The sequence below is a fragment of the Lepidochelys kempii genome, chromosome 14, assembly GCF_965140265.1.
Source record: "Lepidochelys kempii isolate rLepKem1 chromosome 14, rLepKem1.hap2, whole genome shotgun sequence".
Classification (NCBI taxonomy): domain Eukaryota; kingdom Metazoa; phylum Chordata; order Testudines; family Cheloniidae; genus Lepidochelys; species Lepidochelys kempii.
Genome location: NC_133269.1, coordinates 32,367,453 through 32,384,476, shown reverse-complemented (window position 1 = coordinate 32,384,476; position 17,024 = coordinate 32,367,453). Strand labels below are relative to the sequence as shown.

At 51.1% G+C, this 17,024-nt stretch overlaps 1 protein-coding gene and 1 long non-coding RNA gene across 6 annotated transcripts in view; both read left to right on the top strand.

Annotated features, from left to right (window-relative positions):
• Positions 1 to 17,024, top strand: part of LOC140898275 (butyrophilin-like protein 2) — a 1,102,357-nt gene that overhangs the window by 43,523 nt on the left and 1,041,810 nt on the right. The window lies entirely within an intron of this gene.
• LOC140898301 (uncharacterized) lies at positions 1,401 to 5,692 on the top strand. The gene is made up of 2 exons (XR_012154951.1): positions 1,401 to 4,094; positions 5,215 to 5,692. It is a non-coding gene; the product is annotated as an uncharacterized lncRNA (long non-coding RNA).

Below are 17,024 nucleotides of genomic sequence, written 5' to 3'. Positions count from 1 at the left end.
GAGCTATGCTCTGCAGACAAGGAGCAACTGAATTCTGTGTCTGGTGTTTAGATACCATGATGATGGAGATGGGAAAAGTGTTGACTAGAATTACAGCTAGAGGGGCTGGGGTAAGTGAGGAAATAAAATGTAGGGGAGGAAGATCCTGCTTCCTGCACATGAGCCAGAGCGAGCAGTGGAGGAGAGATGGGTGGGGGAGTGAAGGTGGTGGTGGGAAGGAGAGGAAGGGAAGGGAAGGGAAGGGAAGGGTGGGATGATGAGCAGTTTTGAAGATGATAGCAATTAACAGGAGGGTGAGTGCAGTTCCCCAGAGCAGCCGCCCTTGGGAGAAACGGGACCTGCTGCTGAGCAGTGAAATCTGAGGCATGTCAAGTCCTTGCCCCATGTGGCCTGTTGCTGTCTGAGGAAGGAGCATGTCAGAGATCCAGCATTTGGAGAGGGGAGGAGAGTGAGGAGGCCTATATCACATTGAAAGGAGGAAGCAGCTGGGAAACAAAAGGACTCATGCTGGAAATAAAGCACTTCGGGGGGGTGGGGGGGGGAGCTGTGTCAATATTCTTGACTTCATATAATCTGCTGTGTCCCCCCAGGGATACTAGTCCCCTCCATGGGGAGAGGTGGGGCCAGGAGGGGATAGACCCTGATTCTGAGGCCTGGCCCAGCTGATCCCTTCACTCTGTTACTGACACATCTCTGTCAGGGGAGTGACTCTCCCCTGCACTGTGCTGAGATCTCAGAGCTGCTCCCCATTCCAACCTGGTAAATTCTGGAGGAAGGCGATTCCCTAAGTCACACTCCATCTGGGGCAGATTCTGTCACTGACATGATCAAACTCTCCCGCAGGGCTGAGCTCTGCCCTTAATGCTCTGATTTTTTCTTTCCCAGAGAATGTGACTTGGATCCAGACACAGTTCATCCCCATCTTCTCCTGTCTGTGGATTGCAAAAGTGTTAAACGGCTATTCACACGGCTGGATTGCCTCGACAATCCTAAGAGATTTGAATATGAACGTTGTGTGCTGGGCTACGAGGGGTTCAACTCAGGGAGACATTACTGGGAGGTGGAGGTGGGACATGGGGGATACTGGGCTGTGGGGATCGCTAGAGAGTCTGTGAGGAGGAAAGGAGAGATCATATTTAGCACTGAGGAGGGGATCTGGGCTGTGGGCCATTGGGGGAATCAGTACCTCGCTGTCACTTCTCCTCGCTCCCCATTGGCCCTGAAGCAGGTGCCCAAGAGGATCCGGGTTTCTCTGGACTATGAAGTGGGGAAGGTGGCATTTTTTGATGCTGATAAAGGGGTACTGATATTCACTTTCCCACCGGCTTCCTTTGCTGGGGAGAAAATCCACCCTTGGCTCTGGGTCTGGGATTTGCAATCACAGCTCAGACTGTGTCCCTGAGACACAGGAAGAAATACCCCTCTGGGACACTTGTCATCAGCCAGTCTAGCCTCACACATCCTCATCCTAAGATGCTGGAGGTCTCCAATGTTTCTGCAGAGCCTGTAATGCACAGTTTCTATAAACCTGGGAGAGGGGTGGTGTCCCTGGATTTAAGAGCCATTGAGAGCAGAGATGGAGGAAGACAAGCCAATTTCCTTGGTCCTAAGATTGTGCAGCCTGTCTGTCACTAGCCTCTGCAATCCAAGAGAACTCTAGCCACTGGTCAGGTTAGTAGCTAAGGGTGTGTCTACACTGCAGCGTGTGCTCCATCCTGCCTTGCAGGCATGTGCACACATTAGTCAAGTCCACTTGTAAAAGTCCACACTGCCGAGCTGCACATGATCCGTACTCCATACACGTGTGTTGACATGAATGCTGTAGTTTCGTGTTTGGCACTAGGATTTCTAGGGACATGGAGTGCACATTTGGCAGGCTGAAGGCAATATGGTGCCACCTACAGACCATTTGGACACCAACATAGCCAGTGCCATCCATATGGCTGTGGTCTGCTGTGCTCTGCCTAGCATCTGCAAGGAGAAAGACACTGCTGGTTGCAGTCCCATACAGACATCCAGAATGTGCACCTGTCATCCAGGGGTGCTGGAATGGGGAGTCAGGGGTCCATGGCCCCATCACTTTTAAAAATGGGGGACTATGCCCTCCAACTTTTAACAAGCCGTAAGAGCAAGCGATGCGGGGGCAGAGAGGAGTGAGCAGGGGTAGGGCCTTACGGGGCAGAGGTGGTGTGAGGGTGGGGGCTCAGGAGGAAGGGGTGATGTGGGAGCAGGGCATTGGGAAAAGGGGTAGTGGGGGAGGGCAGGGCCAGAGTTTAGGTGCCGGTGGCTCCCCACACTTTTATGGAGCTTCCATCGCTCCTGCTGTCATCACAGAGGTTGGGTCCAGGTGAACAAGGGAAACAAGGGATGGCTTACACACCTACATCCTTGCAGCACTGGGTGATGTGGAGATGTGATGAGGGACTGTAATGCTGTACATTGGCATTGTGTCTATTTCCTATGTGCTGATTTGCTCTTGGTTATTTGCTGTTGCTTTTAAAAGAATCTGATATTTTATTTAAAATCTTTGGATACAACTTCCTGACTCTTCCTTTATTTCCTGACACTCATATGCCAATGTATTGTCCAAGCCAGCCAATTCATTAACAAAACAAAATGCTGAAATAACCCAAAGACCATTGCAGGCACCATAACTTCCTGTCCACAAATAATTCTTCAGAAGTGTGCAGTGTGAAATAAAGTGCAACCCTGTGCAAAAGGACAGGTTTCAGAGTAGCAGCCATGTTAGTCTGTATTTGCAAAAAGAAAAGGAGTCCTTGTGGCACCTTAGAGACTAACCAATTTATTGGAGCATGAGCATCTGATGAAGTGAGCTGTAGCTCACGAAAGCTTATGCTCAAGTAAATTGGTTAGTCTCTAAGGTGCCACAAGTCCTCCTTTTCTTCCTGTGCAAAAGGGGACCAATAGCTAAAGTCCAAGCTCCATGGGCTCACTAATAGTGGAACTGGAAGTCAGAAGGGCACCTCCAGTTCTCCTTCCCCCTAGTCAAAATGTTGATCTTATTGAATGCTGTTTTATGGGGGTGGAATGCACATGGTACATCTGCCCATTTCACTCCATGCATTGCTCAGAGCCCACCCAACCCCAGAGTTTTCCAGTGGCTGCTGGACGTGGTAGCATGGAAGTCGGTCTGCAGGCAGTGGGGATGGTGCTGAAGGTGGTGCTGGAGCTGGTATTGAGGGCTGCAGCTATCAGGGGGTAGCCTTTAATTTTATTTAAAGTGAATTTTGCAATGTGGTATTACACCACCGTGGGTTCGGCTCTGGCAGCTACAGTTTTAAGCTTAACACAGTGAAAGTTACCTTTGCTACTTGCTTTAGATTTAGAGTTTTTAGGAACACAAAGACCAAAGGTAGTGACCACACATACATTTACCAATGCAAGGTTTATTTTATTTTATAAGTTTTATTAAAGTTATAATTACCCAAGCATACAGAAACTTTATACAGACCTCTGCACAAGTTACAAATATAGTTATACTTTCTTAAGAGTGTTAGGGATTGAATGGGTCTTTTATGGCTTGATTATTAGTAGAGGGATGGTTTCTGCTGGAGTCTTCCATAGGGAGCTCAATTTTTACATGTTGGGCATTTTTTTTAAATAATGTGATTTTGTTGATACCTACATTTTGTGCATGTTTATGAAAGTGTTAACCTTTTTTTATGGGTTTGCGTTTCCTGGAAACTAAAGGGATCCCAATTTTTTTATATGTGTAAGTTTTTTTAATTTTTATGAGCATTGACACACAACCTGTATTTTGTGGTTAAGACACATGTTGGAGACAGATGTGCCTTTACAGTATTTTTATAATTTACTATTAATTTTTTGTGTGGAGGGGGTAATTTTGTGCAATATTACCACTTGGTACCTTTTTTCATAATTTTATGGCATTGCCATAAACATTTAAACATTGCCCCCCATGCAGGGAAGAAATAATCACCCCATATTACATTCTGTGTCAAGACAAGGCCAACATGTTTGAACTTTGTCATCAATCTGGTATGTTTTTATTCCATCTTCATATTACTGAGAAGCTCCTTCTAGCAACAAACCCAGACCAAAGATACAGCATGGTGAGAATTTCAGGGTTAATTCATTAAAAAATAAGTAAGTAGGCAGGTAGGTAGGTTCTGGTTGGGGGTTTTGGGTAATCAGATCAGGGGCCTGTTACCTGATCAAGTTTCAAGTTTCAAGAAGGAAACCTTGAAGCCCTGAGGAAGCCTTGTAGGACATTACACAATGGCATAGAAAGCAATGGAGAGAGCTAGTAAGCTACCAGGGTGGGCATTGGAAATGTGCTCATCATAGGACTCTCACTCCCTGCCTGGAGTTTCTCTGTATGAAACATTGTCAAGAATCAAATGCTCGATTTGGGGGAAATTCAGGTGAACATTAACTAGATACAGAGCTAGGATAGTCTTTGTTTCCCTCAAACAGGGTTTGGCTTCTGCCCCTGCCTTAGGGCTGCCTGACTATTCTAAGCCTTTTACCCTTTTCTGCCACGTACAATCTAGGTGTGCACTTGGAGTTCTCACTCAGATGCACGGAGAAAAGAAACGCCCAGTGGCTTATTTCTCTGCCACTTTTGACCCTGTTGCCCAAGGCTTACCCCCCTGCCAGCATCCTAGTGGACTATCCTAGTGGCAGGGCTGGACCCTGGAACGGGGGAGGGGCAGGGCTGGGAGCGTCCCGGGCAGGGGCTCCTATCGTGTGCCAGGAACTAGCTGCAAGTTCGGGCTGGGCTGGGGAGGAACAGGACCTCGTCCCCTGCATGGGCTGCTCCCAGGGCCAGATCAGAGCCACCTCCAGGAACCTCCCCCAGCAGCAGAAAGCTCCGTGGCCGCCGGCCGGGAGCCCAGCTCTGAAGGTAGCACCACTGCCAGGAGCAGTGCCGAAGTCAGGGTCGCAATACCGTGACACCCCTCCCCCAATAGCCTTGAGACCCCCCATGACTCTCTTCTGGGATGGGATCCACACAGTTACAACAGGGTGACATCTCAGATTGAAATAGCTAAAACTGTGAAATTTAAAAGACTTTTAAAAATCTCATGATCGTGAAATTTACCAAACTGGATGGGTGAATTTGGTAGGGCCCTACCCAGGAGTCTTCACAGGGAGGTAATTCTCATTACAGATACACAAATGTGGATCCTCAGTTGCGCTGTTTATATCATGGCCGCTTCTTTCTGGTAGATCCATTTGAGCTCCGCGGCACACGTCTCAGACAGAACCTGGCTGCCTTTTATCCACCCGTAGCTGTTCCCATCTGCAGAGCCTGAGAAGCTGCAGAGTGAGAGAGAGTCCGTGTCACTGTGGGTCCCTGTAACAAGGAAAGGCCGGGGTGAGTCTTTCCTCCCCCTCCCTGTACTGGGAAGCTGGGCTCTGGTGTTGTCTTTCATCTCTAGCTTTCCTGCGGAGCGTCAGTCGAGAAGACGTCCCAGGCTGTGAGATGAGTTAGGGCAGTGGCTCTCAACCTTTCCAGACCACTGCACCCCTTTCAGGAGTCTGATTTCTCTTGCGTACCCCAAGTTTTACGTGGCTTAAAAATGACTTGCTTTGAAAATCCGACATGAAAATACAAATGTTGCCACAGCCACTATTGCTGAAAAATGGCTGACTCTCATTTTTACCATTCAATTATAAAATAAATCCATTGGAAATAAGTATTGTACTTACATGTCAGTGTATTGCATATAGAACAGTGTAAACAAGTCAGTGTCTGTCTGAAATTTTAGTTTGCACTGACTTCGCTAGTGCTTTTTATGTAGCCCGTTGTAAAACTAGGCCAATATCTAGATGAGTTGACCTACTCCTCGGAAGAGCTCTGTGTACCCCAGGGATACGTGTACCCCTGCTTGAGACCCACAGAGTTGGGGGTCTGGAGCAAGGACCATACGAGGCTGAATCCCATGGGGAGGGTGACCTGGTACTTGTTCATTGGAAGCGCCACCTTGATCTCCTGCATCTCAGCTTTCCTTTAAAAACGAAGTCTGATGGGTGAGAGGAAACCTGCACCGTGCGACCTGGGTAACGGGACAGCTTCAGGGAGCTGAGGACTTGTCCCAATGAACGGTAGGGCTGGATTCACAAGGGGACTTAAGAGGCTAATTCACCACTCCTGGCAGCGCAAGCCCGACCTTCCAGCCCCCTGCAGGCCTCGCTCTCTGTGTACAGGTTAGCGATAGACACCCCCAAAGCCTCTGAGCGTCCCTCTGGAGTGTTCAGCCCGTTCCACGGAGCACATGCAGAACTGTGACTCTAACCCCAGAGGCGCGGTCCACAGCAGCTTGTAAGATTCAATTCAGGCCAACCACTCTATTGAGAACACAGCACTTAGATATACAGAAAACAGGAATGAGTTTATTATCAAAGAACAGAGATGCAAGCGAGAGTGAATAAATACTGGAAAGTAATGGTTACATAGAAAACAAAATCCTCACACTTTCTAGAGCTGGGGTTCTCACAAATTTTTGGCAGCCTCAGCATGCGGCTCTGACAATACTTAACTAACTGTAGGAAAAACAAACAAATAAATTACATGTGCATATTTACATAGGGATTTTTTGCAGACTCAATAATAAATATAAGGTACAGTTGTGTCTTATCTTTACTGGACCTAAACACAGAACAAACCAGTGCTTTGCGCAGTCTTGTCTTTTTTGTTGTTCTTTTGCTTTTTTGGTCAAAGGTGGACTGCATTACAACAATTCTGAACTAAATTTAAAAATCCTTTACATAATAGAAGTCCAAATAATAATGAAAGAAGGTATCTGCCAATATGTCCAAAATTTCTTTCACAGACAAAAAAACCCAATCAACATAGCCCAGTAATAATAATGATAACAGTAACAACAAAATCTGAGCCGTTACTGTTGTCTTTTCAGCTTGGTTTTTGCATCATTTAACAGCTTGCGCCTCTGAAACTCACCGTGATAATTTTGTTCAACTTCCCTTGCACAAGTGCAGTATGGATGTTGCACGACATACATTTCAATTTGATGAATTTCTCTCTCACACTGCAACTTGCTCAGAAATGGAATCAGATGGCTTCAGAAACACAGTAAACTGCCTTTCCCCCTGGTGCTGAAGTGTTCATTTTTCTTTCTCTGTTTTGCTTTTCTTAGCAGAAGGTCCCAGAGGAGCCACCTGCTGTCACATTCAAGGTCATTTTCTGGCACTAGATTATTTGAAATACTTTCTGATACCCAGTCACATTTATAACTCTTTCACCTCTCCCCCCCACCCCCATGAACAATCGCAACCTACCCAAACACCACGCAGTGAGATGGCCCATAGCCACTTACAGAGCTACAATAACATGAGATGTAAACACAGTGGTTAGAGGTCTATAAAATCATGAGTGGTGCAGAGAAAGTGACTAAGGAAAAGCTATTTACTTGTTCCCATAACACAAGAACTAGGGGCCACCAAATGAAATTAATGGGCACCAGGTTTAAAACAAATAAAAGGAAGTTCTTCTTCACACAGCGCACAGTCAACCTCTGGAACTCCTTGCCTGGGGAGGTTGTGAAGGCGAGGTTGTGAAGGCTAGGGTTTAAAAGAGAACTGGATAAATTCATGGAAGTTAAGTCCATTAATGGCTATTAGCCAGAATGGGTAAGGAATGGTGTGCCTAGCCTCTGTTTGTCAGAGGGTGGAGATGGATGGCGGGAGAGAGATCACTTGATCATTGCCTGTTAGGTTCACTCCCTCTGGGGCGCCTGGCATTGGCCGCTGTCGGCAGACAGGATACTGGGCTGGATGGACCTTTGCTCTGACCCAGTAAGGCCGTTCTTATGTTCTTAGCGAAAGAATACACTTTGTGACTTCAAAGAAAACCACACCGATGTAGCTCAGCTCTGCCGGCATGGTACTATTTAAAAGGAACAGGCACTCTAAGTCGGGAAGACTTAGGAAACGTGGCAGCGGTGATCAGAAAATGAGCATGTGTTCACTCACGCACAAGGCATGTCTGACCCTGTAGATTTAACTGTCCAGTGCACGGTAGCCCACACCCCTGCCCTACTGAACTGAGCAGAGAAGTCAGTGACTAACAGTTGATGGCACAGGCTGTCTCCACCATCCATCTCCAGCTCAGATGCCACATGTTCTGCAGAGCTCCCTGCACCTGCAGGTGTGTAACCAACCCTAAGCTCACAGATTCCCACCTTACACAGTGAGAGCCAATGCTGCCCATTTCAACAGCCTGCCATTACAGCAGGGAGCTGGGATTCAGGGCCCATCTATATCAGAGCAATCTGCACCAGTATAATCACAGTGTTGCAGTGACATCCGGGCAAGCACCTCCTGGAGATGCGCTGGAGCAGTGCGGCTCGCTCTGGTAACTTCCTGCAGCGAACTGCACCAAGGCAAGCTCCTTTGTGCACCAGTGCAGTGCGTCTGCTTTAGCGGTTTGCACCAATTCAACTGCACGGATGTCATGACATCGGCACAGAGGATTCCTAATGCAGACAGACCTGGATTCAATCCCCTCTGCCAGCTGCTAAACCCTCCTGGGGCCCAGTGATCAGATCCCAGGGCAGTAGAGAAATCCCATCCCCGACAGTCTCCAGCACGCCCTGCGCCAGACGACGGGGGGATACAGCAGGGTTCATGTTCACCGCAAACAGACGCCCTCTGCACAAGCACACACTGTCTGGGCAGCCCGGGGGTGTGAATGGTGCTAAGGGACCCTTCATGGCCAAGCTCAGCGATTGGGGGGTTTCCACACTGCGCTGGTGGAGGGGTCTAGACTTAATTCTACGGCTCATTTCAATAACACGGCAGCACCTGCCGCCCGGCCACAGGCGTGACCTGAAGATCCAGGAAGGCCAGGCTGGTAACCTCAGAGCAACACAGGGAAGGCAAAGGGCTCAGGGATGTGCTGCACCCTGTCCCATTGGACACCCCGGTCAGGGACTGTTTCATGGCGCATGGCAAAGGCGACTTGGGTCCAAAGTGCTCAGAGATGGGCTGGGGGGGCTAATGTAAGTCAAATCGTCCCGACACAGAGAGTGCCCAGGTGCAGGAGTCTGGGAGGGAGCAGGAGGATGGTCGGGGAGGAACATCCCCCAGGAATCCTCTGTCCAAGGGGCAGAAGCCGGACAGGCCGGGAGGAGAGAGGGACCGTGGTAGGTCACGGGGGAATGGGATGCACGGAGATCGTAGATGGAGGGGAAGGGAGCGGGGCGGAAGCCGGGAACTCACCTGCCAAAGCAATGATGGCAGCGATCAAAGGAGACGATACAACTGTCAGTGCAACCACAACTCTAGGGGTTGGACTTTTCTGGCAGTTACAAGGAGGGTCTGAAACAGACAGACCCGTCAGACAGGGCTGGGAGGACACGTCTCACTGACAGCACCGGGGCTGGAGCTGCCCTGGAACATGCACCGTTCTGTCGATTTCTCCTTCCGTCAGACACTCTGGGAGGGGAGCCCAGAGGGTCAGGCAGACTCCCTCACCAAGGGCATATGGAGGGTCCATGGCTCCCTAGAGCTACCCTGGGGCTGTTACCAAGATCCGGCTCTGGCTGGGTAGCAGGGCCTCAGAGCAGCAGCAGGGCCATGGTAAGAGCAGCAGCTGTGGGGAAGTACAGACACTCCCCCTGCTCTGGGCAGGGAGCCTGCGGGGAGGGATACGGACCAGGGCTGCTCTCGGCCCCCCACCCCAGGCAAGTGGAGGGTCATCCACAGCTCCCTGCAACTGTCTGCACTGCAGCTGCCAGCCAGAGGTGGGGTGGGGGGACCTCAGGGGGAAGAGGAGGGGGAGGGGCGGGGCCAGTGACAAAAAGTGGGAGGGCCACGCCCCCTTCCAGCACTCCAGGCAGTCTCAGTGTCTCTCTCCAGCCTGCCCCCAGGCAGAGATGCCCCATTACCTGGGTTCCCTCCAGGCTCCAGGTGTCCATTGCCATTAACACACAACTCCTACAGCGGCTCTTCGCTCTCAGCAACCCAGCTGCTGGCCCCATTGTCCCTCTCAGCGACACTCAGGCCACAGACGCTGCTGCAGGTGCTGGGCTGGGGTCAGCTCCTCTCGGTCTGAGTGGGTCCGATTTGGCAGCAGCAAAGCCGAGGCAGAGGTCCTGGCCCTGGCTCCCCGTCCCTGCTCCAGACTCTCCAGCCGATGTGAACCCGAGACAGACCAAGCAGGACAGGTCAGGGGTGGGGGAGGCCATTTGTGGTTTCTCGTTGCCTGCCCAGTATGCAGTATGCCAGAGGTGGTGCCATGATGATTAAAACCCCTTAACTCCTATCGGCCCCTCCGCCCCCAGGGCCGCAGAGACCTGATCTCCTACAGGCCCCGCCCACCAGTGACAGGCACCCAGCTGGGGGGTGGGGGAGAAGACCCTCCTCACACACACAATCCTCCTTGAAGTAAGTGTGAGTAGGGATATCATAAGGGGACGGGGCTGGGGCTCGAAACAGCCCTGTCCCTGGCCCAGCCCCCTCCTGGCAGGGCGGGACTTGAACCAGTGTCCTGCGCTCCTCTGCCCGACCCTTCCTTTCCCTTCCCGGGGGGGCTCTCGAACCCCCCCCCCGTCCTTCGGCCCGGGGCCCGCCCTCCGAATCGCCCCCTTTTGGCCCAGAATCCACCTCCCTTCGGCCAAGAACTGACCCTGCCACAGCGCTGCCCTCCCCATGCGGTCCCCAGCCACCGCCCGAGCCCCCCATTTGGAGCCCCACCCCCATGCGGTTCCTAGACACCCGCCCGAGCTCCGCCCCCATTCCAGCCCCACTCTCCCTATTTGGAGCCCCGACCCCCATTCAGTCCCCAGCCCCGAGCCCTTCCCCTCCCGGCCACCGCCCCATTCGGGCCCACTGTGCCCCCTCGCCCCAGCCCGGCTGTGACTGTAACCAGCCCGCAAACCCCGCCGCGCAGAGAGCGAGCCACCGCGGAGCAGCCAGCAGCACCCACCCTCCCTCCCAAGCCCTGGGTGGCTCTTTCAGGGACCCCTGGGACCGGGAGCGTCTCACCCACAGGAATAGCGCCCAGCGGCGCAGCCGTGGGGAAGGAGGTGAGGTCCCGCGCACCAGCCAGGCCGGCTTGCAGCCGCATCCCGCCGGGTGAGTTCACAGCCACAGCACGACCTCAGCCACAGCTGAAACGCCAGTGCCCGATTTCCTCACGACAGCGGCCGATGCACATGCCCCCTGCCCTCAGCCCCGCCTCCATTTAACCCGGCTCCCCCTTCTCTATTGCATCAAACAAGGTGCACAAGTACTCCTTTTCTTTTTGCAAATACAGACTAACACGGCTGCTACTCTGAAACCTGTCATGGTGCAAGGCACTGAATTTAGCCGTATGGAGTGGAAATCTATCAACTTCATGAAAAAACTCATACAGATACAGACAGACATCATCTTCCTTTCCAAATGCAAACAGATGGACATCATACCAAAAGGACTGAAGGTAAAAACTCCATTACAATCTACATACCACACAGACTATGCTGACAGCCTGTGCCACACGCTCTCAAAGAAACTGCGGAACCACCTGATCAACATCCTCTACAGCAAACAGGGAAAGATTAAGAATGAGCTCTCAAAGCTGGATACTCTCATAAAAAACCAACCTTCCACACAAACTTCCTCATGGCTGGACTTTACAAAAACTAGACAAGCCATTTACAACACACACTTTGCTTCTCTACAAAAGAAAAAGGACACTAAACTCTCTAAACTACTACATGCCACAAGGGGCCACAACAGTGGTTCCCTTAATCCACCCAGCAATATTGTTAATCTATCCAACTATAGTCTTAGCCCAGCAGAAGAATCTGTCCTATCTCGGGGCCTCTCCTTCTGCCCCTCCACCCCCACGAACATGATACAATTCTGTGGTGACCTAGAATCCTATTTTCAACGTCTCCCACTCAAGGAATATTTCCAAAACACCTCTGAACAACATACTAACCCACAGAGACCTTGCTACCAACACTACAAAAAGAAGGATTCTAGGTGAACTCCTCCTGAAGGTTGAAACAACAGACTGGACTTCTACAGACGTGCATGGGCTGAAATAGTGGAAAAGCAGCATCCCTTGCCCCATAACCTCAGCCGTGCAGAACACAACGCCATCCACAGCCTCAGAAACAGCTCAGACATCATAATCAAAAAGGCTGACAAAGGAGGTGCTGTTGTCATCATGAATAGGTCGGAATATGAACAAGAGGCTGCTTGGCAGCTCTCCAACACCACTTTCTACAAGCCATTACCCTCTGATCCCACTGAGGGTTACCAAAAGAAACTACAGCATTTGCTCAAGAAGCTCCCTGAAAAAGCACAAGAACAAATCAGCACAGACACACCCCTGGAACCCCGACCTGGGGTATTCTATCTGCTACCCAAGATCCTTAAACCTGGAAATCCTGGGCGCCCCATCATCTCAAGCATTGGCACCCTGACAGCGAGATTGTCTGGCTATGTAGACTCCCTCCTCAGGCCCTATGCTACCAGCACTCCCAGCTATCTTCCAGACACCACTGACTTCCTGAGGAAACTACAATCCATCGGTGATCTTCCTGAAAACACCATCCTGGCCACTATGGATGTAGAAGCTCTCAACACCAACATTCCACACAAAGATGGACTACAAGCCATCAGGAACAGTATCCCCGATAATATCACGGCAAACATGCTGGCTGAACTTTGTGACTTTGTCCTCACCCATAACTCTTTCACATTTGGGACAATGTATACCTTCAAATCAGCAGCACTGCTATGGGTACCCGCATGGCCCCACAGTATGCCAACATTTTTATGGCTGACTTAGAACAACGCTTCCTCAGCTCTCATCCCCTAATGCCCCTACTCTACTTACGCTATATTGTTGACATCTTCATCATCTGGACCCATGGAAAAGAAGCTCCCTGGTGGCAGACAGCTGGGTGCGTTTCCCTTCCGTGTTGCTGACCTGCCCAGCTGAGCGGGGCTGCAGCCGCGGGACCCTCTCCCCGAGCCTGGCGGCTCCCAGCGGGGCAGCCCGTCCCCTCGCTGCTCCCTCTGCCTGCCCACCGGGGTCACTCTGAGCCCGCTCCCCGGGCGGGGGGGGGGGGGGGGGCCTCTGGCTCCAGGGGACATTGGCCTGGGCGAGCTGCGAGGCGGGCTCCAGGCGCCGGCTGCCCACGGAGCGATTGGGGGCTGGGGGTCTCCTCCAGCAGGTGAGGAGGGGCTGGTGTTGTGCACGGATCGGGGAGAGGGCGAGCAGGGAGGTGCCGGGTTCGGGGGGGAGAAGAGTTGGGTGGGTGCATCGATCACACTGGGGAACGCGGGGTCTATTGGGGAGGGGGCTGTGTGCTGACCAGATGGGGGAGGAGGTTTGGGTGGGGTTATTGGGGAGTGGGCTGTGCACTGACCAGATGGGAGCGGGGGCAGGTGGGGTCTATTGGGGAGGGCGCTGTGCGCTGATCAGGTGGGGGTATTGGGGAGGGGATGGGGCGGGGTCTATTGGGGTGGGGGCTGTCTGCTGACCAGATGGGGGAGGGAGTCGCGCGGGGTCTATTGGGGAGGGGGCTGTGCGCGGACCAGATGGAAGGAGGGTTAAGGGGGGCAAAATAGGCGGGTAACCTGCAGGAGCTGAAGTTGCCTCCCGAGACAAGAGCTCTGCTGCTGGGCAGCAAATCACGAGCGCGGATCGTTTTGGGGTGGAAGGGGAAGTGATTTTTCTCTGCAGTGAGAGAAGACGTCTCCGTTGGTCCCCAGGGCAGACTTCGTTTCTTTGTCTTTTAACTGATGGGCCAAAGTGTCCTAACGCCCCCTCTGAACTGCCGTCCCAGCAGCGCCGTGTGTCTCAGCCCGCCGTGTGGGGGGGGTCTGGGGCTGACCCTCACTTGGGGTCCCAAGCAAGCACTGGGGACGAGGCGCTGAAGGACGGGATCTTACTGGAGGGCAGCTGAAGAGATTTTATTCTAGCAAAGCGCCAGCTCTCTGCCTAAAGCACCGATCTCCTGCCTGCTCTGAAATCCACCCGCTGACTTGGAGCCTTGACAGTTTGTGTGCCTCGCGGGGGGGGGGGGGGGGCACAGGGCCATTTGGACAAGGGATTTCTGAGATCCCCTCCTCCCCCTAACAAAACCCCCAACCAGCTAAAGTTGATCTGCTTTCCATACAGCCAAGGCTGCTCAGATCACTGCAGCAGGGTTTTAAATGCATCCGATGAAGTGAGCTGTAGCTCAGGAAAGCTTATGCTCAGATAAATTTATTAGTCTCTGAGGTGCCACAAGTCCTCCTGTTCTTTTTTTAGATGGCTGAGAGTTCTCCAGCAGAGTGCAGGGCGACCCCCAGCCCTTTGGGGGAGATCAAATGACCACGTTATGAACCACTTTGATTCTAGGTTTGCCTGCTGCTCAGCCGGTGTGAGACTCAGACGCCAAGCAGATCACACTGTGCCCGTGCAGGGAGAGAGGGGAAGGAGCTTGAAAGCTAGTTATGGGTGCCTGTCACGGGTAGGCGGGGCATGTAGCAGATCAGGTCTCTGAGGCCCTGTTTGTCAACCATTCAGTTTTCTTCAAGTTGCAAGGAGAGAGGCTTGTAGACGGCCTGGAGAAGAAATCGCTTTGCATGAGGATTCTGTCGATGTTGAAGCCGAGGGGTGTTTTCTGCAAAGGGAGGAGGTGGGAAGGAACCTGCTTTACGGCTCAGGCTCTGTGTGCACTTAAAACACGATAGAATCATAGAATCATAGAATATCAGGGTTGGAAGGGACCCCGAAGGTCATCTAGTCCAACCCCCTGCTCAAAGCAGGACCAATTTCCAGTTAAATCATCCCAGCCAGGGCTTTGTCAAGCCTGACCTTAAAAACCTCTAAGGAAGGAGATTCTACCACCTCCCTAGGTAACGCATTCCAGTGTTTCACCACCCTCTTAGTGAAAAAGTTTTTCCTAATATCCAATCTAAACCTCCCCCACTGCAACTTGAGACCATTACTCCTCGTTCTGTCATCTGCTACCATTGAGAACAGTCTAGAGCCATCCTCTTTGGAACCCCCTTTCAGGTAGTTGAAAGCAGCTATCAAATCCCCCCTCATTCTTCTCTTCTGCAGGCTAAACAATCCCAGCTCCCTCAGCCTCTCCTCATAACTCATGTGTTCCAGTCCCCTAATCATTTTTGTTGCCCTTCGCTGGACTCTCTCCAATTTATCCATATCCTTCTTGAAGTGTGGGGCCCAAAACTGGACACAGTACTCCAGATGAGGCCTCACCAATGTCGAATAGAGGGGAACGATCACGTCCCTCGATCTGCTGGCTATGCCCCTACTTATACATCCCAAAATGCCATTGGCCTTCTTGGCAACAAGGGCACACTGCTGACTCATATCCAGCTTCTCGTCCACTGTCACCCCTAGGTCCTTTTCCGCAGAACTGCTGCCTAGCCATTCGGTCCCTAGTCTGTAGCTGTGCATTGGGTTCTTCCGTCCTAAGTGCAGGACCCTGCACTTATCCTTATTGAACCTCATCAGATTTCTTTTGGCCCAATCCTCCAATTTGTCTAGATAGCTGCTGCAGCCCTTTAGTACAGACACTTCCCACAGCAACGGGACTCCGAGTCCAGCGCTCTAGGCCTCGCTGCCTCCATTAGTACAGAAAAGGGTGAGAAAAATGATGAGGGACGTGGAGCAGCTTCTGTGTGAGGAGAGATTAATAAGACTGGGACTTTTCACCTTGGAAAAGAGATGACTAATGGGGGATAAGATAGAGGTGTAAAAAATCATGACTGATGTGGAGAAAGTAAATCAGGAAGTGTTGTTTACTCTTTCTCATAACACAAGAACCAGGGGTCACCCAATGAAATTAAGAGGCAGCGGGTTTAAAAGAAACAAAAGGAAGTATTTCTTCACACAATGGAGAGTCAACCTGTGGAACTCCTTGCCAGAGGATGTTGTGAAGGCCAAGACTATAACAGGGTTCAAAAAAGAACTAGATAATTTCATGGAGGACAGGTCCCTCAACTGCTATTAGCTAGCATGGGCAGGGATGGTTTCCCTAGTCTATATTTTCAAGAAGCTGGGAATGGGTGACAGGGGATGGATCACTTGATTACCAGAGCTCCTGTGATTCTGGGTTTTTTTTTTTTTAAATCTCTCCACAATTTTGGTTGCAATTGAAACTTCTAGTTAAAGCGATCAGTGTGGGGGGAGGGCGGGGGCTGGACTCTCTGTTGCCTTGCACTTTGTTTGTGTCACCTTTACACTGATGCAAAGTGAGCATGAAATACCAAAAGAACTGCAGACACTAGTGTAAATGACACACACCAGGATCAGGGTATGGCTGAATTGGGGCCCAGAACTCTTCCCTCACCCACCCATCACGGCACAAGGAGTTTGATCCTGGGCCTCATGCCAACTGCCCATAAGGGGCAGCTTAGAAATTCTTCGGTTGCACAAAGCTGGTGTGTCTCCCTATGTCACCTGCCTCCTCCCAATCTTTAGTCTGGGGACTTGGTGTGGTAGCAAAGAGAGTGTGGTGCATAATGCTGGCTCAGAACTGCTGCCACGACAGCCAGTGTAACTTAGAGCAGCCTCAACGGTGCTCTACGTTTTATGTCAGGTGCTATTTCAGGCACCAGCCAGCCAAATCTTGGGGGAACAAAAGGGTGACTTCAAGCCCCCTTTTCTCATCCCTCTCTGCTGAGCCAAGTGAAAACTTGGCACTGCTGAGAATTCAGACCCAGGCATAAGGCAATGGAGAACGCCAATCTTTCTTCTGCTGTGAAGAGTTGGTAAAACTCAAAGCCCAGATGGCACCGTTATTAAGCCCATTATTTTTTTCTCTTTGCTATTTAAAAATAATGAGATGCAAAACCAATATGAGTGCAGCAGTAATGTTGTGCGGTTCGGACACACAAGTTAAGTTTCCTATGACAACACGAACTTGATCAACTTGCATGTCTGGAGCATATTTTTCCTCTTCCTGTTGTTCTTGTTGTATTTCAAAATTTACCACCCAGGGTTCTTTGTGGCATGTAATGCGGCTTGTATTAAAAACGCCACAAACGCAAACTTACAG